Genomic DNA, 24,093 nt, shown 5'->3' on the forward strand with positions numbered 1-24,093 from the left:
ACAGATCCTTTTCACTACAGCCTTCCAAATTCCCAAGATTAGAAAATGAATAATACACACCTTTCATTTTTGCTCACGGATGCAAAGTTTTCATTTTCATATCCAGGAATGAACATTTCTGATCAGTTTTTAAACTTCAACACTAGAATTTTGTGATTTAATTTTTTTTTACAATAGTTGAAAAGTTGTTTATCACAAAGGAATAGAATTTTAAGCAGTTCTGCTAGAGTTACTAGCTTTACCTCCTTTTTTTTTTTTTAAGAAGAAATATGAAAGCAAGGAAGAAAACAGATAAACAAAAACTAATTGTAGGTACACAGCCCAAACATTTTTTGCCCCTTACTGATCAGGCTAAGGGATTTGTTCAAAGACTGTACATTGTCTAAATGTGCGCAGTGCATTTTCAACAAACATCACTGTTTTAGTTTAAGATCTGCAAATTATCCCTAACTAGAAGGGATCCCCCAAAAGTTTATAGGCATATTTTCAGTCACTGACTTATTTTTATTGTTACATCTGTTAAATGCGTTTTAAAAAATGAACTCATGGTACTTGCTTTTTGAAATCTGAATGAAGCGGGTTTGAACACATTTGATACTCATGCTTTCCTTTTATCTGCAGAAATTTCAATTTATTTAAAAGCCTGCCGTTTAATGCACTACATGGCCGCATATATTTTAGAGAAACTCTTGTATTTCTGCGTAATCGCGTCTAATGAAAACCTGGGATTTTCCTTTATTAAAAAAAATGTGAAAATATAATGCATCTTCATTAGGAAAATTGACTGCTGTGCTCACGACAGTTCTTAATTGAAAAGGCAACCTATTTTAATGGTGTGGTTGAGAAGAAGATTACATACTTTATCCAAACACAAAGACAATTAATAATGAGAAGCAGGCTGCTGCCATTAACTCTAATGCAGTTGCATCAATGTCAGTGAAAAGTGCTCATACCTGAGATACAGGGTGCAAACTCCCCTGACTCCCTCCTTCCCCAATTCACCCACTTCTTAATTTGGGTTTCGTAACGTGGAAGCCCCAGGGCCGCTGTCATCAGGCGGACTAGTTTTGGGCAAGTGCGGCGCAGGGCCAGGCGCCCCTTCCCGCAGGTCGCGCGGTCCCGGGCAGCGCCGTCCGGCCGGAGGCGCCCCAGCCGCGGGTGTCTGCGCGCAAACCTGACGCCCTCCAGCATGCGATCGGAGACGGGGGAGGGCGGCCGCGACCCCCGCGGGCAGGAAGGTTAGGAGACCCAGGGCCACCTGGTGCATTTTGAAAAGTTTACCCAAAGAGCCAGGGCTGCCTCGGAGACTGGATTCTGCTTTGATTCACTTACGGAAAAGTCATGGGGGGGGAAAATCTTTAATTGAGAGTTTGTGGGGTGGGGGGCTCTGGGCGCATATGGTCATCCGGCGGAGGGACCAAGTTTGCCAAAGCGCCCCCTCTCCAGCTCGGGCCAGGAGAGCAAAGCGTGAGTGTGTGTGTGCGCGCGCGCGTCTCAGTGTGTGCGTGTGTGCTCGCGCGTGCGTGTGTGTTGAAGGCGGGGGATCCCAACCTTCCCTAGGTTCGAGCACGCCCCGGCTCCAGGCTGGGCAATGGGGAGGAGGAGGCAGTCACCTCTGGGCTTTATCCTTTCCCCGGCGAGGCCTGGCCAATTCAGGCCTCGCGGTGGCCACCTCGAACCCGGGGCGGCTAGCAGCACCTCGAGCCAGCCCACGAACGGGAGACCCCGGGCTCTAAAGCCGGGCGCGCCTAGTTTCAGGCAAGATCCTGCGGACGGCCGAGCCTGGCACTCCGGGGCTCGGGGACCCGAGGTCACGGTCGGCCGACGCAGTCGCCAAGCCCTGGAATGGGAGAACAGGGGAGGGGCTACAGGTTGGGAAAGGGGTGATCTCAATTTGTTTTTTTTACGGGGTGCTTCGGCGCCCGCGAGGGGTAGACGCCTACAGCTTGGAGTCCTGCAGCCCTCGGAACCCGCTCTGCCCCTGTCTCTTCCACAGCACCGTCTCCCAGCCCGAGGCTCAGGCAATTAGGGGAGGTGGTGCCCCTCCATCAGTATCACTCTCTCCCTCAAAGTGGGGCAAGGGGCGGCCGCAGGCTAACAGGCGCACTCAGACCAGGAGGTCTCTTCCCTTCACCAAAGGATTAGTGGAGGGGGTGGCGAGGGGGGCCGAGCTCCTTCAGGGAATTCAGGAGGCTTCTCACATTGGCCAGCCACACAGAGCGCCAGGGAGAGATACACTGCTGGGGTCTGAGCTCGTGGGAGGTGCTTGGGAGGGAAGAGAGGAGCTGCCCCAGGACATTCACACGCACATTCGGAGGAACCGGGCCCATCCTCCAAGGCCCAACTGGACACACGCCTTGCCATTGGAAGGTAGCCTCAGAGGAAAGTTCCTCCCACAAATGTACACTTTTTTTTTTAAGTGCACACTTTCATCTGCAGCTCTCAGTGTCCCTGGTCCAGCCTTATTATATCCCTCCATCAATCACACCCCACTTTTCCTCCTGTTTGCATCTATTCATCTTCAGACTTCCTGCAGACTTGCCATTTTTGTGATTCTGCTCACGGGTTAGGGAGCCTCTCAAAGCTTCTGAAAACAAGCGGACCTGGAGTTTTCCGGGAAACCCCAGGCTCCTCCTTTCCCTCCTTCAGGGAGAGGTGGAAGAGCCCTGTAAGCTTCCTTTGATGGAAGGAAGGTTGATGGTTACTTGTCATGGTCTAGGAACCTTCTCTCCTCCTCCCCCACCTCATTCTATCTGATGTATCTAGAGCTTTTCCTGTTCTTTGGACAGCCTTTTTCAGAGTGCAAAAGTTGAAGTGCTCTAGTTACTATTTATGGACAAGCCTTGGTTTCTGCTCCTGATGAGGCCTCCTGTGTCGGCTGGGTAACAAGGGAGAGACAAGGTTACCAAGATCAGTAGGAAGCAGTTCTCTTCTTGGGATTCATTGAACCTTAGATGTCATACTTGCCCAACAACATAAGAGTAACAACAGACTAACTTGTTTTTGTGGATCTGTTTCTTGGCATTTGACCTATTGATGCTAGAGGCATCTTTATTAGCATGTGTGTGACTTTGGATAGCAACTCAGTAATGACATTCATAATCACTTATTGAATACAGTTTAAGCTAGTTCAGCAACAGATAGTAGCTCTTAGCCTAAATGGCAGTTTTCTGGCAGCTTATTCAACCAATGGACAAGCAAAAAGCAAAAGATATAATTGCATCCAATACTTAGCTCCTGAGTATGGCAGCTACCACTGAAAAGACATACAGACCACACCAAAAGTAGATGATATGTTCTGAGTTACTTTTTGAAAAGCTGTTTGATTGTGTTCTCTTGTATTTGATGCACTAAATAGGCCAAAGAAACACAGAAGAAACAAGCATGGTTTATAAAAATTGCATATCAATAGAATCATGACCTTTAATAATTTATCCTTACCTTGCCCTACTGTTTCAGTAAAAAAAAAAAAAACCCACAAAAAACCAAAAATGTCAAAGTCCTAGCTGAAGGTTTTTTCTCACAAGGAGATATTCTGTAGACACTAGATATTCACCAAAGAATAGGTCACCTCAAGAAAGCCTGGGTTTATAATAAGACACTTGGAGGGAAACCAAATAATACTATTATCATTAAGAAATATTTTTAAATGACCTGGTAGTTAACCTTGGATAGATACAACCTCAGTCAACTACATTCCAGTAAAAGAAAACACATTTTGCGTTAGACCATATAGTCTTAAATTCAATTGCATATTTAGATCAATTTGGTCTATTAACCAATTTATTCAACACATGGAAGGATGGATAAATATTTTTCATGTTCAAAAGTATCCACTGAAATTTCTGATTTCTCTAAAGATGAGTAATTATCAACCCAAAAAGTCTCCATAACACAAGTATTTTTTTTAAGTTGATTGTAACATGAACTCATATTCATTCCTTTGTTCATTCATTCAACAATCATATTCAAGGGCCTACTATGTATTATGCAGTTTTCAGGAGTTATATCTAGAGATTCATGCTCAGAACCAGAAACTAAGTTAATTTTTGTTTCTATTTAAAGCAGAAGCAAATAGTTATAATAAGCATCTAAAAGTTTACATTATCAATTGTCTTCTGGAAATTTCATCATCACAAATCTGAGGGCAGAAGTCATCTTGGTTTCTCTGGTTTTTAGAGTATAGAAGATTATTGCGGACAAAAATTAAGCATGGAGGGATTTGTCAGTTGCTCAAGATTGTAAGTACTTACGTTGATCATCCACAGCAGTGTTCCAAGGGAAAACTGTAGGAGTTGTTTGCGTTCACTGACAAAAGTAGATGTCTCTTAATGTTCAAATTTGTTTCTAAAACATAAAATCAGAAGGTAACTGAGTGTACATTTTATTTTATGTTTAGATAGATTATGTGCTCTCCAGCAGATGATTTTTTTAGATAGGAATAACCTTGAGATTTAATTCTATATTCTTTTAGCCAATATCTAAAAGATACAGATATGTGTGGCATTGTTACATGTTTATCTTATTCCTAACAGAATGCAACAAAAAGTATTTGACATGATTATGAATACCAGTTGCCTTTTAAGTCTTTTTTCTTGGCTCAACATAATTATTGTATACTTATTTGTTTTTGAACATTTTAGCTTTGACTACTTGTGAGTCCTTGAATTTGATGGGTCTTATTTCTTTGTGAATCTATGATTTCCAAAGTAACAACTTACACTCAAATATAGTCTTTCCTAAGAAGACTTTCTGCCCCTTTTTTAAATTTGCCCTCCATCCATAAAACAGACACTACCATGGATTTTTTTCTTGGTCGCTGATGGAGTTATTGAATGTGATCAAGTGATAGATTAGATATAAGTCTCCATAGAAGTGGCTAGTGTATAAAGCCTCCTTTTTCTCTGGTGAACTCTAACAGGGAGGAATTAAATACTATCTTTTATAAAGCAATCTTACTGATCTATGTCTATCTAGACCCACTAGAGTCTTTGAACCATCTCTTCACCAGTAATTATTTTATCTTTTGGGTATAATTTGAGGGTCATGGCACCCATGCGTATGGTCTGTGGTCTGTAGAGAGACCATATTCATTAATACCTTTGATACAAAGTATTTGGAGGGTTTTTTTTTTTAATATTCTAAAAACATCCAAAAATACATTCTTTGCTTTCCAAATTGGTCTTTTTAATTTCCTGTACAGCTAAGAGGATATGAAAGCCCTTTTGTTCTAGAGGTGTGGATTCTTGTGTTCAAGGTGTTTGTTTGTTTGTTCCAGGGATTGCACTTGTGATTTTAAAGTGCCATAAATTCTTCTAACTAAGCCCCTATAGTCTTTATACTACCATGTCAGCTTAGATTGAATTCTTGGGAATGGAAAAAAAAAATTTCCACAAGATTAGGTAGCTATTCATATTATAAATATGACTTTATTAAATTTAACTGGCAAAGAGATCTATTGCAAGTAAGGAAGGTGAAAATGCAGGCCTAAAATACCCAGGACTGAAAATAGAACATTTAATTTTTGATTCTCTCTGCAGGTGGGGTGCGAACTAGAATGCTTGTGTTGCTGCTGCCAGAATGCTTGCCTGTTTTTACACTTTCGTAAGGGATGTGGGCAATACACAGGAATACTTCCTGAAGTGCAACAGGGTTAATGTAGAAATTCATTAGACGTAAGGAGGGCAGTATTTGCTTAATGGAAGTTCATGGGTCTCTTGATGCCAAAAAGGGTGGATGAGAAAGATGGTGAAAGGAGAAGGAGATGAGAATCCAGACACTCCATCAGCAGCCTTACCCTGTGACAGACCCAGAGGCAACTCCAAAGCCACCAGGGCAACTGCCTGTTCAGTTTGCCAAAGAGCCAGATGCTGTTGCTTGGAAGAATCTCCTCCACAGCTTGATGTCTGGGTCCTGTGATTGCCGTCCAAAGAACAGTGGTGGGGCATGCTGGGATGAATGCAATCCCAGCATCCCACCACAGTGTTTTCTTTTTTTTAAAGAGTCATTTTAAATTAAATAAGTTTTAAGACTCATATGTTATTTTTGAAAATTTAAAAAGGAAATTGGAAGACAGTAGTACAAATCAAGGCTGCATATCTGGGGAAAAAAACCCTCTTCAACTTTATCTTGCTTTTGGGTCATATTTAATTATCCCATGAGGACTGGGACATTTAGAAGAGACAAAAGACCATCCACCATTCACAATGATGAGATAAATATTACTAGAAGAATGGTGATAAATATTACTAGAAAAATGGTGATGCAGATGGTATTTATTATTTATGTTATTAATTATGATCACTTATAATTTACTTACATGAAATATAAGTGAGCTATTTAATTGTAGGATTCATTTTGCGACAGAATTTTGATTATGGGTGCCAGTGAATGTAGTTTAAATACAAAAGGCTGTAAGAAAAATGCTAGGGAACATTTAAGGGGAAAAAATCATGCCTAACTGTCTGATGATTCCCCAGCATCTCTTCTTAAATATCAACAGGATTGTCCTATGAAGTAACATCTCTCCTTTTCAAAATGTGTGTTAATATCTGTTGTGTTGTAGCTGAGTGAATAATAGCTGCTGCATGTTTTTGAGTCATTCAGACCACTTCAGCAAATGAATATATTTTGATTCCAGTATACAACCAAAATCTTTGCCCTTTTTGTATAATCTTTTATTTTTCTAATTATAGGAATATTTTTTCCCCTTTAATATTCCCAGACTTCATCTAATAGCCTGATAGTAACCCTGAGTGTCAGGGTAAATCTGTAATTTCTTTAATCATTGTGATCAATGTGAATCATGGCATGATTAATTTGGCGTGGTAATAGGTAACAGTTAAAAAGATAATCAAAATATTTGGATAGTAATAACTTACTATGGAGCTGTGGTTCTCAACCAGGGGTGATTTCTCCCCCCTCAGGGGACTCTTGGCAATGTCTGGAGACAGTTTTGGTTGTCACAACTCTTATCTAGTTGGTAGCGATCAGAAATGCTGCTGAACATCCTGTAATGCAGAGAACAGGCCCCAACAACAAAGAACTGTCTGACCTAAAATGTAAATAGTTGCCAAGCTTGAGCAATTCTGATGTAGGAAAATAGATAACATGTATACTAATATTGACATTTAAGTTTTTTGGTGATTACCAAAATATAAATAGCTGTATAGTACCACTAATGCAGATGAAAAATTAAAAAGCCCAGTCACTGAAATATTTTAAAATATCTTCAGGTTTGGGATTATATAGACAGGGCATAATATTATTCTTACTTTCTTCAAAACGTATATATCATCCTTACTTCAATTATTGTTTAAGCACATAACTAGCCATATCTTGATGAAGTTAGCAGTAACTTTGAGTTATTATGCTCAGGTTTCATGAATGGTATACTAATTCAGCCGGAATTTTTCTTTTTTAACCTTTTTTTTTTTTAATGTTGAAAACTTCTTTCCAAAATATTTGCAAAATACATAGAATTACAAAGAGGAAAATGGAATTCTTAATTCTACCTTATGCATTTAGTTTCTGTAGACTCAAAGTTGCACAAATGGACATTAATTTCTTACCATAGGAATAAATACTGTTTGACAAAATATTTCATTGTAGTTAAGTTTTCATGATATTAACTCCCCTGTGCAGCAGATGAAAAGTGTAATTTTTAGTCATTTTCATAATTGTTCCCAATACTAGTTTTTCTCCCCTTTTCTGAGTGTGAATTTTTTGGCATTTTGTTTGTTTTTTTAAGTAGTGTTTTAATTATACTAAATAGAAGGTATCTCTGCATAGAAAAACTTGCTTGGACCACAAAGTTAATGAAATAAAGCACAGTCTTTAAATAACAAATTGAGCAGCAATGAGTTTGTATTAACATTTGGGCAGTTACACGCAGCTTCTGCTTTATTTAATCCATTAATCTTTGGTTTCCTCCTCAGACCTAAATTGCCTATTATCAGAGAGGCTGTGGAGAAAGTGGAAATGGCCCATATGGCCCAATCTTCAGGCTTTATCTTTTCTAGATTTAAAAACAGGGGCAAGTCCTCAAACTAACACAAGTTTTGTCTTACACATTTGGTAATGGCCATTTTATGAAACCCTCTGCCTGTCAGTGCAGGAGACACAAGAGACTGGGGGTTTGATCCCTGGGTCGGGAAGATCCCCTGGAGTAGGAAATGACAACCCACTCCTGTATCCTTGCCTGGAAAATTCCATGGACAGAGGAGCCTGGCAGACTACAGTCCATGGGTTGCAAAGATTCAGACACAACTGAGCAACTGAGCACACACACACCCCTCAACATAAAGCAAGAGCTTTAGTGAATAGCTTCTAGAACAGACCTTCTTTCCTTCCTAGCAAAGTAGGTCTCATTCCTGGATGTGTAACAGGTGGCACATTCAAACAGTAACGCGCCTATCTAGGGGTGACAAGGGGTGATACTTGTTTTTTTTTTTAACATACTCTGAGCAACACTATTTAGGAGAATCCCACCTTCTTGTGTCCACCAAGTTCAGCCTAATAAAAAGAAACATAATGAACGGCTTTCTAAAGGTTGCAAAAGAATGTTTTGAGGAGAAATAAAATATAGCTGTGTAATGAGAAATATGTCAAATGGCAAAAAATATTATTAAAATACAACTGAAGTGTGGATCCTTTCCGTAATAAAGAATATATGGGTACTTTTGATAGTAAGACTATGGGGTTATTTGTCCTGGTTCTGTTTTGGATCTTGTCCTTATGAACAGATGATGAGTCTCTGCTGGGCTTCCCCAGGTCCTGTGCTTGCCCATGCCATCTTGGCCATTTCTTTGAATTAAGGCTGATTTAGTAATTACAGAGAAATGCTAATCTCTGGGTGTTTCAAACTTAAAGTTTAGAATTTAATATTGAGTGTCTTCAACTATTTCTATACCTCTAGTTATTTCTGTTCCAATTTATACTTTCAAAGTGTCAGAATGTGTTGCTCACTTAATTCTTTAGGTGTCTATAAGTTTATTTGACTGTCAGTTATAACACTCCTTTTATTTTTTTCTGCTGCTGTAGAGGAAAGGACCTATATATCCACCCAGGGCTGAAAGGGGGAGAATGGAAACTCCTCTGGGCATGACCTAGAGGAGTTTTCTTTTTCTTTCCATCACTTACATGTCCTTATGGCTGCTTCTTTGTCATATTTTTACCTGCACTTTCATCATTAGCTAAAAAACGAACTAAGGAAACATGTGCTTACTTCACTGCTGGCGTTTGATGCCCGTTTGTATGTAGCTTGTATATACAACATCTAACTTCTCAGGCTGTTTAAAAAAAAAAAAGTGGAACAGAGCATTCATGGCCTAGGAGGCACTCAACCCTTGGGACTACGGTTGAGTATTAATGAGAATGCCGGACCTATTTTCAACACTGTTCTTTAAAATATAAAGAAAGTGTGGAAACCCAAGTGAACTGAAAAAGCTATGATGATAAAAATATTTCATAAGAATAGCACATAGTTAAAGGGTGAGTTCTTTTAACTTGAAGAAGAGTGGCTAAATTGATGACCCAAGTAATGTCATGAAATACAGAGAGAATTTCTATAGGAGGGTTTTTGAAGGACGCTCTCCATGCCTTCTTTATAAGATCAGAGAATATAAAGGAACTTAACATAGGAGCTTTTTCAGCTGAATACACAGACTCACATCCCCAACTTACCCAACCCAGTGGTAAAACCCAGGGATGTGTTTACTGGTGGCCATTGTAGATTCTCTGTAGATCTCTTTGGAGATCTCTGGGAAGAGACTTGAAAGCTTCGGTTAAATGGCTTTATTTACGTCTGCCTGATATTAAAAAGCAGAGACATTTCTTTGCCAACAAAGGTCTGTCTAGTCAAGGCTATGGTTTTTCCAGTGGTCATGTATGGATGTGAGAGTTGGACTGTGAAGAAAGCTGAGTGAAGAAGAATTGATGCTTTTGAACTATAGTGTTGGAGAGTCCCTTGGACTGCAAGGAGATCCAACCAGTCCATCCTAAAGCAGATCAGTCCTGTGTGTTCACTGGAGGGACTGATGCTGAAGCTGAAACTCCAATACTTTGGCCACCTGATGCGAAGAGTTGACTCATTGGAAAAGACCCTGATGCTGGGAGGGATTGGGGGCAGGAGGAGAAGGGGACGACAGAGGATGAGATGGCTGGATGGCATCACCGTCTCGATGGACATGTGTTTGAGTTTACTCAAACACATGGGAGTTGGTGATGGACAGGGAGGCCTGGCGTGCTGTGATTCTTGGGGTCGCAAAGAGTCGGACACGACTGAGCGACTGAACTGAACTGAACGGAACTGAAGATAACCTAATGAATTTCTTAAGTTTCTTTTTATTCTATGTGAATATAGAATATGTGAATGTAATTTTTAAATTATTTTATTAATAGCCAAGGGAAATATTTACTTCCAACTAGTAAATTCCAAGAAGATCTTCTCATATTTTGAGGATTTAAGAAGTTCATGTTGTGCAAAAATGAACTACTCTTGAAATTTTCTCTCAAGAAAGCTCAGAGTCCTTGCGTGTTTTTCATATGTACTTTTAAAACATCTTGGTATTATTTACTACTTAGTTACAAATTTTTATTACCTGCTATATTTTATCCCTCCAAAGCCAACACAAACCTTAAAAAATTTCAACCATTTGTTGTATCCTGAACTCTTCTTTTAGATGCTAACTTTGTTTGAATTGTTATATAGTAAAACTGACTTTTTTGGTACACTTGGTTTTATATCTAATGGTGAATAAGTTCAGGGTTTCCTGACTGCAGTGGTTACAGGACTCTATGGTGGTTTAGTTGCTAAGTCGTGTCCAACTCTTGTGACCCCATGGACTGTAGCTTACCAGGTTCCTCTGTCCATGGGATTTCCTAGGAAAGAATACTGGAGTGGGTTGCCATTTACAGGACTCTATACATATATTGAAAAATTCATAGAACCAAGCCCAGTGTGTATAGACACAGAAAAGTAATAGTATAGGTAAAATAGCACTGTTTTGACTATGTTGTTTCTACAGATAGATGAAAATATGTGTTTGTAATTTTTAGATAAAAATGAAAAAGTCAAGGATTTGGGCTCAACTAATCACAGTCAGGGCTTCCCTTGTAGCTTAGTCGGTAAAGAATCTGCCTGCAGTGCAGGAGACCCAGGTTTGATTCCTGGGTTGAGAAGATCCCCTGGAGAAGGAAATGGCAACCCACTCCAGTATCCTTGCCTGGAAAATCTCATGGACAAAGGAGCCTGATGGGCTGCAGTCCATGGGGTTGCAAAGAGCTGGGCATGACTGAGTGACTAACACTTACACTTACTTACTTAATCACAGTTAACACACAGAAGAGAATTCTGTTAAACACTCCCCTTTCTTTTCATCTCTTCTTCCGAAAGGGAAGTTATTACAAGACAGTAAACATAATAGGGTTAAAAATACCTGGAAATTTAGTACATGGTGTCAGAGAAGATACCACAATAGTCAAATGTAATGAGGTTGGATTGTGTGTATTCTTCCAATTTGTCATTTCTTTTCAAAGCTATTATTTCACCCTTACTGATAACCTCTCTTCAGTTGAAAAAAATTACCATTAACATTCACTCACTTTCTGAAGGTTTTGAACAATTTTTTAATCCAACCAGCTATTTTACCTTACACAATAGATGTGGTTTTAGCCAATAATCTTCATTGTTAACAACATCCAATGGCTTTTAAACAATTATATGACATCCATTGTGTTCCATTTTCTTTCTATGGCAGTAAATGCCCTTTAAAGCACTCCAACTAGTAAGTACACAAGGTATCGTTTTCATAAAGCTATGTTAGCTGTCTCTTAATTCAATTATTCAACTCAGAGACTTTCTTCAGTGCTGCAGAATTGTGCTAGTACTTCCCCATTTCTGATGTTAACCTGAGCTGTTTGTGGTTGCTTGGATTGTAAAGTGTTTCTTTACTTATTTTGTTTATCTTTTAAAACTGTTCTACCTGTCATGATGAAATGGTTTCAGATTTTTTTTTAAATCCATAGGAATTATAAGTAGATGTCATTTGTATAAGTGTAAAGAAGAAATGAGCATCTTGGGCAGGGGGGGTGAGTGGTGTCAGATCTCTACCCATAAAGAAAGCCATGATGTTAAAGCTCAAACTCTGTACCACCAGTGCCACTGCTTCTTAATGCTCATTACTTCCCATCCCCTTATTTCTGGCGTAAATCTTATTTGGGTCATTTGATTATTTGCGTATTATCTCTAGAGGGTGGGTAGGCTAGGCTGCCTGAACTCCAAATACACTCAAAATGTAATAAAGGTCAGAAGCTAGAAAGGATTAAATCCTTGTTATATTTACCTTTTGAAAACCCATCCAGTTTCACCCCACAATTTCATCCTGGGAAAAAGTAGAAATGGTATTGGATACATTATCAGAAGAGTGTCAGTATGTAGTTCTTTGCGGCTAACTAATTATGAATCATTTTTGTCCTCTTATAAAAATTTGGAGTTAGTATGTGATAGATTTTTCCCCCTTCCTCTCTGAGTTTTTAGGAATGGAAATAATAGGTGCCAGAATCTCCCTCATAGGTTTGATTCTACAAAAGCTAAAATGATGAATCATTTGGCTGGCATGATTTTGCCTTTTTTTAAAATAAATCCCTCAAGGTTGATTGTTGTAACTCTCAATTTGGCTACACCACTGTTATGGTTTTGAACAGTAGGACCCTGGCGTACCCACCATACTCAACCTGCGTTGGCTCCTCACTGATCTAGCAAACTCCACACAGTAGTTCATCACGGCCTGTATTAGCTAGAAATTCACTAATTGCAAATTCTTGGTGAACAATAAGAGTTATACTTTTAGTATACTGACAGGATATTAATCAGATATGGGTGCTACTCAAACCAGCTTGGTTCAAGGCGCATGTGTTTCATGGTCATGGGCCAACCTCTGACTCTAAAAGACAATGGAGAAGAAGATAAATGTTTATTAAGGAAGACCACTGAAGAAGGAAGACCAAGCAGTGTCTCTCTGAGTTAACCTGTGAGAGGTGCCAGCCTCCACCCTTTAGAAATATCACTGCCCAAGGAGTCATCTCACCTGTTCTTGAGGTTATCTGTGCCCACCTGTCTTTTAATCTCTACTTCATAGAGCGAACACACTTCTTTTCACACCCACGTGTTATAGGTATATGTCAGGTGGCACCTTGGACATCCAGTAGAATAGGGAGTAGGTAAGCTGGTGAAAAAACTGAGACTTTCTGAAGTCTTATCTATTTATCAGATGAATTTGATTTTCAACAGTTAGATTGAGGTATACAAAAACAGGTTCAGAGAAAAGCTGGGACAGAGCCTGGTATGGATGTATTATCACTTAAGGGACTCCTATAAAAATAAATGAAAAAGAGAAAAGGAAGGGGAAAAATGGAAACTTAGTTCACCTATGCGTGTGTGTGTGTGCTCAGTTGTGTCTGACGCTTTGTGGCCCTATGGACTGTGGCCTGCCAGGTTCCTCAGTCCATGGGATTCTCTAGGCGAAAATACTGGACGGCATTGCCATTTCCTCCTCCAGGGGATCTTCCTGACTCAGGGACTGAACCCATGTCCCCTGCGTCTCCTGCATTGCAGGTGGACTCTTTACCGCTGAGCCATGGGGGACGCCCTGCTCTATTCACCTAAGCCAACTAATTTTTTCCCCAGAAGAATAAATGGGTTTAAATATATGAACTATATCTAACACAGATTTAATATTATGAATGTAAATTCAATGGAAGCCTGAAACACTATGAAAACAAAATCAGTGGTGAGCACTTCACTTAGTCACATGTAAATGCTAGCCGAAAGTGAATCTTCCTATTGTTTGAGGAGCCATAGTTCATAGAGATTTTTTTTTTCTGTGAATCATAAAATATTAATTCAGGTGTGGCAGTTCATGCTTGGTTTTATTCCTTCCTTCAGCAAATGCTTATTAAGCACCTACAGTGAGCTAGAAGCTGTGGGGTCTATACAGAGGTATAATCCATGGGGTACATAGAGGCAAAAGCCACAGTTTCTGCTTCTATCAGTCAGGGTCCTGGCAAGGAATAGATGGTGCACTCAAGCGTGGTAATTGAGGAGAGATGAATGAAGGGACTATTTACAAATGTGTTGGTGGGGATAGGGAGCCCACGAGGGATGGTGAGGCCCCATGGGACCAGCAACTCTGGGAGCCATTACCGCTCCTAATAACGAAGGGATAAAGGGAAGCAGCAGTTACTGGAACCGAGGGCAGTCTGCAGCCATGGTTGTGGCTGTCACCCTAGGAGGGAGCCACCTAACAGGAGCTGGGACCCCTCCAGGAGAGAAGCGCTGGCATGCCATGAGCCAGCAGGGAGGGGACTGAGCCGCAGACACCATGCACTCTCTCCTCCCACCCTCCGTCATTGGTTGAATGGACCCCCAAACCAGAAAACCAGAGAAAAAGGGAGCCCATTGAAGGTCAGCACCCCAATATGCAGAACAGAGTGGAGAAGGGAAGAGGATGGTTCTAGGGACAAGCAGTGCACCCAGAACACTGACCTTGAGATATACATGCAGAGCAAGTTAAACACAAAGCAAAGCAACAAAAATGTCCCAAGATAATGACACATCACAGGGCAATGAGGGGGAGGAGGCGGGGGTCGTGGTATAACTCAGGGGAGACTCTTAGAAACAAAGGAATACATCTGCAGTTGGGCCTTCAAGAGCGTGCTAGAATTAGGTCAGGACAAACTAACCTGGGCTCCCCTGGTGGCTTGGATGGTAGAGAATCTGCCTGCAATGCAGGAGACCTGGGTTCGAACCCTGGGTCAGGAAGATCCCCTGGAGGAGGGCATGGCTACCCACTCCAGTATTCTCACCTGGAGAATCCCCGTGGACAGAGAGGCCTGGCGGGCTACCGTCCATGGGGTCTCAAAGAGTCAGACTGAGCGGCTAAGTGATTGAGTGACTAACTCACAGATTAATGTGGAGGATGGTCCAGTTGGGGGGACGACAGAGGGAACAAAGGCCTGGAGATAAGAGTGAATATGGCACAGTTGATTGAAAGACTATGTCCAACTGACTGAAGCACAGAATAGATGCCTTAATGAAAATGCCAGGGATTTCTGTGAGAATGTGAAAATTGCCATTTATAAAATTTCCCCTTATCTTTACTGAAAGTGAAAGTTGCTCAGTCATGTCCAACTCTTTGTGACCACATGAACTATACAGTCCATGGAATTCTCCAGGCCAGAATATTGGCGTGGGTAGCTGTTCCCTTCTCCAGGGGATCTTCCCAACCCAGGGATCCAACCCAGGTCTCCTGCATTGCAGGCAGATTCTTTACCAGCTGAACTGCCAGGGAAGCCCAAGAATTCTGGAGGGTAGCCTATTCCTGCTCCAGTGGATCTTCCCAACCCAGAAATCTAACCAGAGTCTCCTGCATTGCAGGTGGATTCTTTACCAGCTGAGCTACCAGGGAAGCCTTATTTTTACTGAGATGCTGGGAAAGATTGAAGGGAACAACAGAGGACGAGGTGGTGGGATGGCATCACCGACGCAATGGACACGAGTTTGAGCAAGTCCATGGGGTGGCAAAGAGTCAGACACAATGGAGCGACTGAACAACAGCAACAATATACCCTGTAGTCTGCAAAGATTTTGTACAGAAGAAGACACCAAAGATAATAGGATATCTGGACCCTCTTACTTTTGCTTGCTATTCTCTTGAAACAGTGAACTAGTTAAGCACAAAACACAAAATACCAAAGTAAATGGTACTTGGAATTCAAAAAAGGATTAGGCTAGAATGTGTAATTCCTGAAGTGTGTTCACTCATTAAAAATAATTCATTCAAAAATCATGTTTGAAGCATCTCCCATGTACTATATATACACTAGCATTACAAATAGAGTTTTTGGAGGGTGATCCAGATTCAAAAGCCAGTTGACAGTTTGGCTCAGACTGAACCTCACCTAGTTAAGACAAAAACAAAATAAAGTGTGCTGTTCCAGTATATATCCAAATCCACAACAGGTGTTGTTGTTCAACTTTTTGAGACCCCATGGACTGCAGCACGCCAGGCTTCCCTGTCCTTCACTATCTCCTAGAGTTTGCTCAAACTCATGTCATTGAGCCAGTGATGCTATTTAACTATCTCATTCTCTGCTGCCCTCTTCTCCTGTTGTCTTCCATCTTTCCCAGCATCAGGGTCTCTTCCAATGAGTCAGCTCTTCACATCAGGTGGCAAGAGTATTGGAGCTTCAGCTTTAGCATCAGTCTTTCCAATGAATATTCAGGGTTGATTTCCTTTAGGATTGACTGGTTTGATCTTCTTGCAGTCCAACAGACTCTCAAGAGTCTTCTCCAGCAGTCTTCTCAAAAGTATCAATTCTTGGGTGTTCAGCCTTCTTTATGGTCCAACTCTTTCATCCATACATGACTACTGGAAAAACCATAGCTTTGACTATATGGACCTTTATCAGCAAAGTGGTGTCTCTGCTTTTTAATATGCTATCTAGGTTTGTCATAGGTTTTCTTCGAAGAAGCAAGCATGTTTGAATTTTGTAGCTGCAGTCACTGTTCACAGTGATTTTGGAACCCAAGAAAATGAAATCTGTCACCGTTTACCCTTTCCCCCCTTCTTTTTCCCACAACACATACTCACTAAATATTTGTTGATCAAACGAATAAGTAATTAAAGATAAAATATTATATATTTCTACAGTATTTTGAAACAGGGCACAAGATGGTCATTTATACTGAATTAAAAAATGCAGTGACAGTGCAGACCCACTATGAAGACAGAGACTTGGCCTATCTTGTTCACTGAAGTAATCCCAGCTCCTTGCAGAGAGCCCAGCTCGGAGCTAGAGCACAGTCCCTATCCACTGAATGAATGCTGGGATAAATTGACAAATGAATGCATACTCAAATTAAGTATTTTTACAGTAAGCTTGCTTAGGGTGGTGGCATCTCTTGGGGGCAACCCTTGGGGAGATGTAGTTGCCATTATAGCACATTAAGTAGTCCTTCAGATTTTTAATGAGTACTTCTTATAAGTGCTTCTGAACTTTTCCTCACTTTAATTCCTTGTGAGTCCCAGAAGAGCAGTTGTTTAAATAGCTTTAAGTACAAAGGGGAAAATCATGTCCTGCATCACTTTTGAAAGGCGACACATCAGGGCAACCCATGAAGATGCAGGGCTTCTGTCTCCAGCCAGGGCCCAGGTGTGTACACCTGTGGTCGGCCTCAGTGGCACTTGCATGCTCACCTTTGTTCCTCTCTTTGAGAGCTCTAACTTCTTTCCCTACTGCCATTAAAATCATATTAAGTCATTCTGAAGTGTTTCCCACAAACACCAAATGAGAACTATAGCTGCGAGAAAAATTATCTACCTGTGTGGAGTAGGTTATTATTTTAATTTGTCATCTGAGTGACATTCATTTTAGAGAAGAGAGTATTGGGGTGTGCACCCTCCCCCATGCCCCATTTACTCAACAAAGAGTGTGGCTTCCCCCGGCTCTGCTCCCACCACAGCTTTAACCCCATTGGCTTATTAATTATGAGGGTAAATTTCTATTTCCTGGCTTTTAAACATTGCTTTTTTTTTTTTTTACTTGCCATTGGTCACAAATAGAGGTGTAAGTTCACACTGATTTGTATGGCCGATAAAAACTGAAAATCAGAGATTATTATTGTCATATGATGACGGATGTGTGGTAATTTTGACTTTAAAGCAAGCGGGCCTCCTAGTAGAGTGAATTATGTTTACACATCTCTTCTGGTCGGCTTTCAGTTTAACAATTCCTGCATCTGTGAGGGTGAGATGGGAGAACCAAGGCTTTCAGGTGTCTCAAAGATCTGGGAATACCCACTGCAATCCAATTGTGAGTAAGGGGCTCTGTGCACTAAATCCTTGTGTTTATATTTAGAAAGAAATAAAAAATGATTGTTAGGGCTGATGGCACCCTGCTGACCTGAAGATGGAGTTTGTGATGAGGGGTTTTTCAGAATCTTATGGCCGAGATAAGACCAATTCTTTTCACTTGAACAAAAGATTATTTATGATGAAAACCTTAACCCATATGCTCTGAGAGACTGAAATATAAAAGAGGTGAAGGAAGTCTGAAACATATGGATGCAAAAATGTTTTAAGTATGTGTGCTAGGAATGGAATTGTGCATATGCTACTTTCAGTTCTGAGTATTTTTTCCAGTTTGTGAAATTCTTTTCTTGTTTTAAGGATCTCACCTAGATATACCTACATATTAACATGTGGATATCTCTGCCAGAATTCAGCTTCTAATTGTATATGTAATAGTCTAAGCAAGTTTTTTACTGCAGATAATGAAATTAAACTTGCACATTAATCCCCCCCAATGATTACTGTAGATGCTATATAAAAATAAAAGTGAAGTTTTAACGTTGAAATATAATTGATTTACAATGTTCTGTTAATTTCTGATATACAGCAAAGTGATTCAGTTACACACACACACACACACACACACACACACATTCCTTTTTATTTTTTTTTCCATTATAGTTTATTTTAGGATATTGAATATAGTTCCTTGTGCTATACAGTAGAGCCTTGTTGGTTGTCTATTTTATATGCAGCAGTTTGTATCTGCTAATCCCAAATTCCTAATTTATCCCTCCCCAACGTCTTTCCCTTTGGTAACTGTACGTTTGTTTTCTATGTCTATGAGTCTGTTTCTGTTTTGTATATAAGTTTATTTGTCATGTTTTAAATTCCACATATGTCATAATATGGTAATTTGTCTTTCTCTTTCTAACTTACTAAAGAATCTGCCTGCAGTGCAGGAGACCCAGGTTCGATTACTGAGTTGGGAAGATCCCCTGGAGAAGGAAATGGCAAACCACTCCAGTATCCTTGCCTGGAAAATCCCACGGACAGAAGATCTTGGCGGATTGCAGTCCATGGGATTGCAAAAAGTTGGGCATGACTAAGCGACTAACACTTTTACTTTCACTGGGTATGGTAATCTCCAGGCCCATTCATGTTGCTACAAATGACATTGTTTCATTCTTTTATATTCCATTGTGTATATGAACCACATTTTCTTTATCCATTCATCTGTCAGTGGACACCTTGGTTACTTCCATGCCTTGGTTATTGTAAATAGTGCTGCTGTGAACACTGGGGTGCATGGACCTTTACAAATTAGAGAGTTTTCTCTGGATATATGCCCGGGAATGGGTTGCTGAATCATACGACAATTCTAGTTTTAGTTTTTAAAAGACCCTCCATGCTGTTCTCTTTAGTGGCTGCACCAGTGTACATTCCCTGCAACAGCATAGGATTCCCTTTTCTCCACTTCCTGTCTAGCATTTGTTACTTGTAGACTTCTTAATGATGGCTATTCTGACCTGTGTGAGGTGGTACCTTGTTATCGTTTTGATTTATATTTCTCTAATAATTAGCAATGTTGAGTGTCTTTTCACATGCCTATTGGGCATCTGTATGTCTTCTCTGGAGAAATGACTAGGTCTTCTGCCCATTTTTTGATTGGGTTGCTTTGTTGTTGTTATTGAGTTGTATGAACTGCTTGTATGAACCCCTGTCAGTCGAATCATTTGCAAATATTTTTTTCACAGTTCATAGATTCTCTTTTCATAACGTTTATGGTTTCCTTTGCTGTGCAAAAGTTTATAAGTTTGATTAGTTTCCATTTGTCTATTTTTGCTTTTATTTCAATTGACTTGGGAGACTGACCTAAGAAAACATTGGTACAATTTATGTCAGAGAAGGCTTTGCTTATATTCTTTTCTAGGAGTTTTATAGTGTCATGTCTTATATTTAAGTCTTTAAGCCATTTTGAGTTTATTTGTGTGTGTGTTGTGAGGGTATATTCTAACTTCTTTGATGTACAGGCAGTTCTTCACCTTTCCCAGCACCACTTGCAGAAGAGACTGTCTTTTCTCCATTGTATATTCTTGCCTCCTTTGTCAAAGATTAATTGACATAAGTGTGTGAGTTTACGTCTGGGCTCTGTTCTGTTACACTGATCCATATGTCTGGTTTTGTGCCAATATCATGCTGTTTTGATTACTGTATCTTTGTAGTGTTGTCTGAAGTCTGGGAGGGTTATGCCTCTGACTTTGTTCTTTTACCTCACGATTGCTTTGGCAATTCTGAGTGTGTTATGATTCCATATAAATGTTAGGATTATTTGTTCTAATTCTGTGAAAAATGTCATGGTTAATTTGATAGGGATTGCATTAAATCTGTAGATTGCTTTGGGTGGTATAGCCATTGAACATAGTTGACACCACTGTAGTATTCCAATTTGTGGGAATGCTGTTTTTCTTTTGAAGGTTTGTACAAAAAGGACACTCAGAGATGAAAAAAATATGAAGTATTGAAGTATGAGACATGGGATCTCAGTTGAGAACTATAATTTGGAATTATCTAAGTATTTTTTTAATGTCTTCTGAACCTCAAAAGATTACAATTAACAAAAAGTAAAAATTAATTAGTTTTTTTAACTTATCACCATCTTTATCAATAAGTAAGAAACATAAATGGCCAACTTTTTAGATTGTTGGGTAAACCCTAAGAATTTTAACAACTAAGAAAAAAGAAGTACAAAAAGAGGAAAAATCTTGACTTCATCATATGATTTCACCATTTTTAATTGTGGGTAAATAACAAGCTGAAATAAAAAATTTTAAATAATTATTTCAAAACTCATGTCTAATTCTATGTATGATTAGGATAGGCAAGGCTTTGATGGTGAATAGACTGGAAAAAGTAATGGCTCAACGTCATTGTGGCAGTCTATTCCTTGCTCACACCAGAGCCCTGGGAAGGTGAACAGATTGGTCAGGGGCGCTCCTGTATGCTCTCAGTCAGGGCGCCAGGCTGACAGAGGCTCTGCCATGTTCAAACTGTGTCCTCGGTCCTCACCATGGTTCTTTCTGTCACCACCACTGGAAGGGCGTGCAGAGGCGTGAGAACTGGAGAGCAGCATGGGTTTATCCTGGAAGCGGCACAAAAGATTCTGGCTTCCATTACACTGGCTGACACTCAGCACATGGCTGCCTAACTGCAGGTGGAACCAGTTCTGTGCCTATAATAAAGGGGACGCCGATTCTGTTGAAAAGCCAAAGCCTCTAGCACTCTCCCAGCTTAGCAGAGAGTGTGATGCATAGTAGGCCCTCAGTTAATATTTGCTGACTGGGGTATGTGTATATTACCTTCCAGGTGTGTATATGTTTCTACAATGTAGCAATAAGATAATCATAATACTTCCTATTTTGCTACAGCTTCAAGTAATGGTGACACACCCAGAACTGTGGGCAAGATGCTGTGAATAGACACTTATATACATTTTTTTCTGGACGTAGAGTACTTATTATTATCTTTTTATCAGATTCTTCTTTTACTTCCATTCTACTTCCTTTCCATGAGCAACATAAGAATTTGAATTTGTCAGAAACAGAAAAATATATTAATTTCTGGCTTGATTTTACTCTAGGACTTCAGTTTCTGTTGGAAGCTAGTGGTACATCAAGGGTTTAAAAAGTAAAATTCATTAAATGTTAGTTTTGTGGAAGCTTTCTCTTTTAGTATGCTGTTTTCTATGGCTCTATGACTCATAGATAATGTCTATATGTGGCTAATATGTCTAAGATTTAGGAGATTTGGACAAAAGATCCAATAATAACGTGTTGTGATTTTTGAAGTTTAGTACAAACATCAGAAGGCACAGAAAAAAAGTAATGGGAAAAATAAAAACAATAATACTGGGACTTTACTGGTAATCCAGTTGTTAAGAGCCTACCTTCCATATAAGGGGGCATGGGTTTGATCCCTGGTCAGGGAACTAAGTTTCCCTCATAGCTCGGTTGGTAAAGAATCTGCCTGCAGTGCAGGAGACCAGGGTTTGATTCCTGGGTCAGGAAGACAGTTGGAGAAGGGAAAGGCTACCCACTCCAGTATTCTTGGGCTTCCCTTGTGGCTCAGCTGGTAAAGAATCTGCTCACAATGTGGGAGACCTGGATTGGATCCCTGAATTGGGAAGATACTACCCACTCCAGTATTCTGGCCTGGAGAATTCCATGGACTGTATAGTCCGTGGGGTCTCAAAGAGTTGGTTTTGACTGAGAAACTTTCACTTTCACTTTCTTTCAGGGAGCTAAGATTCTACATGCTGCCCAGAGCAACCAAAAATAATAAAAAATTAAAAAAAAAAAAACCCAAAACACAATAGTACCAACAAGATGGTTGGATGGCATCACTGACTCCATGGACACGAGTTTGAACAAGTTCCGAGAGATGGTGAAGGACAGAGAGGCCTGGCATGCTACAGTCCATGGGGTCACAAGGAGTCGGACATAACTGAGCAATTGAACACCACCACCAACCAACCAAAGAAAGCCCTGGGTTCATGCGAAGTTTTAAAAGTAAATGGTGTTATAGATGGGGACAAAAGTAAAAAAGAAGCAGAAATACAAAGTGACTCAAGAGAATGATGAACATATTTGGTTCTACACTTACAGTAAATTAGGAAGTAAATGACTGTATAGAAATTATCTCTGAGTAGACATACATTTCACTAGAATGTAAGTTCTGTGGTGGCAGAAATATTGCCCAATCGTTGATGCATTCCAGCACTTAGAACAATGTGCAGTATAGAAGTGGACATCTCATGGTTATCTATTTATTAAAATTTTTAAATTAAAAAAATTTTTGGGGGGGAGGAGCACAGCGTATGTGGGATCTTAGTTCCCCAACCAGGGATCAAACCAGTGCCCCCTCCACTGGCAGCTTGGAGTCTTAACCACCAGACTGCCAGGGAATTCTCTAATAATTATTAATTGAAAAAAATCGGTAGCTTTTCTGCCCACCCCCCGCCTCCCCGCCCCCCCAGCGCCGCTCCGGCCACACTGCGCTCGCTCTGAGCTCCGGGCTCCTGCTAAGCCAGCCAGCGCTGCTGTCGCCTCCCTCCAGTCGCCATCATGATCATCTACGGGACCTCATTAGCATGATATTCTCCGACATCTACAAGATCCGGGAGGTCGCGGATGGGCTGTGTCTGGAGGTGGAGGGGAAGATGGTCAGTAGGACAGAGGGTAACATCGATGACTCGCTCATTGGTGGAAATGCCTCCGCGGAAGGCCCCGAGGGCGAAGGTACAAAAGCACAGTAATCACTGGTGTCGGTATTGTCATGAACCATCACTTGCAGGAAACCAGCTTCACAAAAGAAGCCTCCAAGAAGTACATCAAAGATTACATGAAATCAGTCAAAGGGAGACCAGAAAGAGTAAACCCTTTTATGACAGGGGATGCAGAACAAATCAAGCACATCCTTGCTAATTTCAAAAACTAGCAGTTCTTTATTGGTGAAAACATGAATCCAAATGGCATGGTTGCTCTGCTGGACTACCGTGAGGATGGTGTAACCCCATATATGATTTTCTTTAAGGATGGTTTAGAGATGGAAAAGTGTTAACAATGTTGGCAGTTACTTTGGATCAATCACCTGTCGTCATAACTGGCTGGCCACTGCTATTCATCCACACAACAGCAGGACTTAGACAGATGGGACTGATGTCATCTCGAGCTCTTCATTTGTTTTGAACGTTGATTTATTTGGAGCGGAGGCATTGTTTTTGAGAAAACATGTCATTTAGGTTGTCTAAAAATAAAACGCATTTAAACTCAAAAAAAAAAAAAATTAGTAACCCAAATAAATTCCAAGTGGGAAAGCATACACCTTGAATTTTCTTCAGAAAAGAGGCAAAAGATAAATGATGTGAGATGATACAGTGACCATTGATTGATTGATTCAACAACTGTACTGGGTGTGGTGATTGTTTGTAAGGAACTATAGAAAGGACCACAGAGGTGACAAATGGCTCACAGTCTTTAAGGTTCAGCCTCTGCACCCAAAGGCACCTTGGAAGGGAAGGAAGTCCCCCCACCATAAGCTCTAGTGCCGTCTTTCCTTCAAATACGTGTTCTCTAAAGAGGAAAATGGATGCTTTTTAATTAGTTTTAAATAAATATATGAGTAAAAGCATCTTTAGATAATGTTGCTCTTTAAGGGTTTAAAAAATGCAGTCTAAATAAAG

At 40.3% G+C, this 24,093-nt stretch overlaps 1 pseudogene; it reads left to right on the plus strand.

Annotated features, from left to right (window-relative positions):
- Nucleotides 1-22,992: 22,992 nt before the first annotated feature.
- LOC110125259 (translationally-controlled tumor protein pseudogene) lies at nucleotides 22,993-23,696 on the plus strand (annotated as a pseudogene).
- Nucleotides 23,697-24,093: the final 397 nt, after the last annotated feature.

The sequence above is a fragment of the Odocoileus virginianus genome, chromosome 6 (assembly GCF_023699985.2).
Source record: "Odocoileus virginianus isolate 20LAN1187 ecotype Illinois chromosome 6, Ovbor_1.2, whole genome shotgun sequence".
NCBI lineage: Eukaryota > Metazoa > Chordata > Mammalia > Artiodactyla > Cervidae > Odocoileus > Odocoileus virginianus.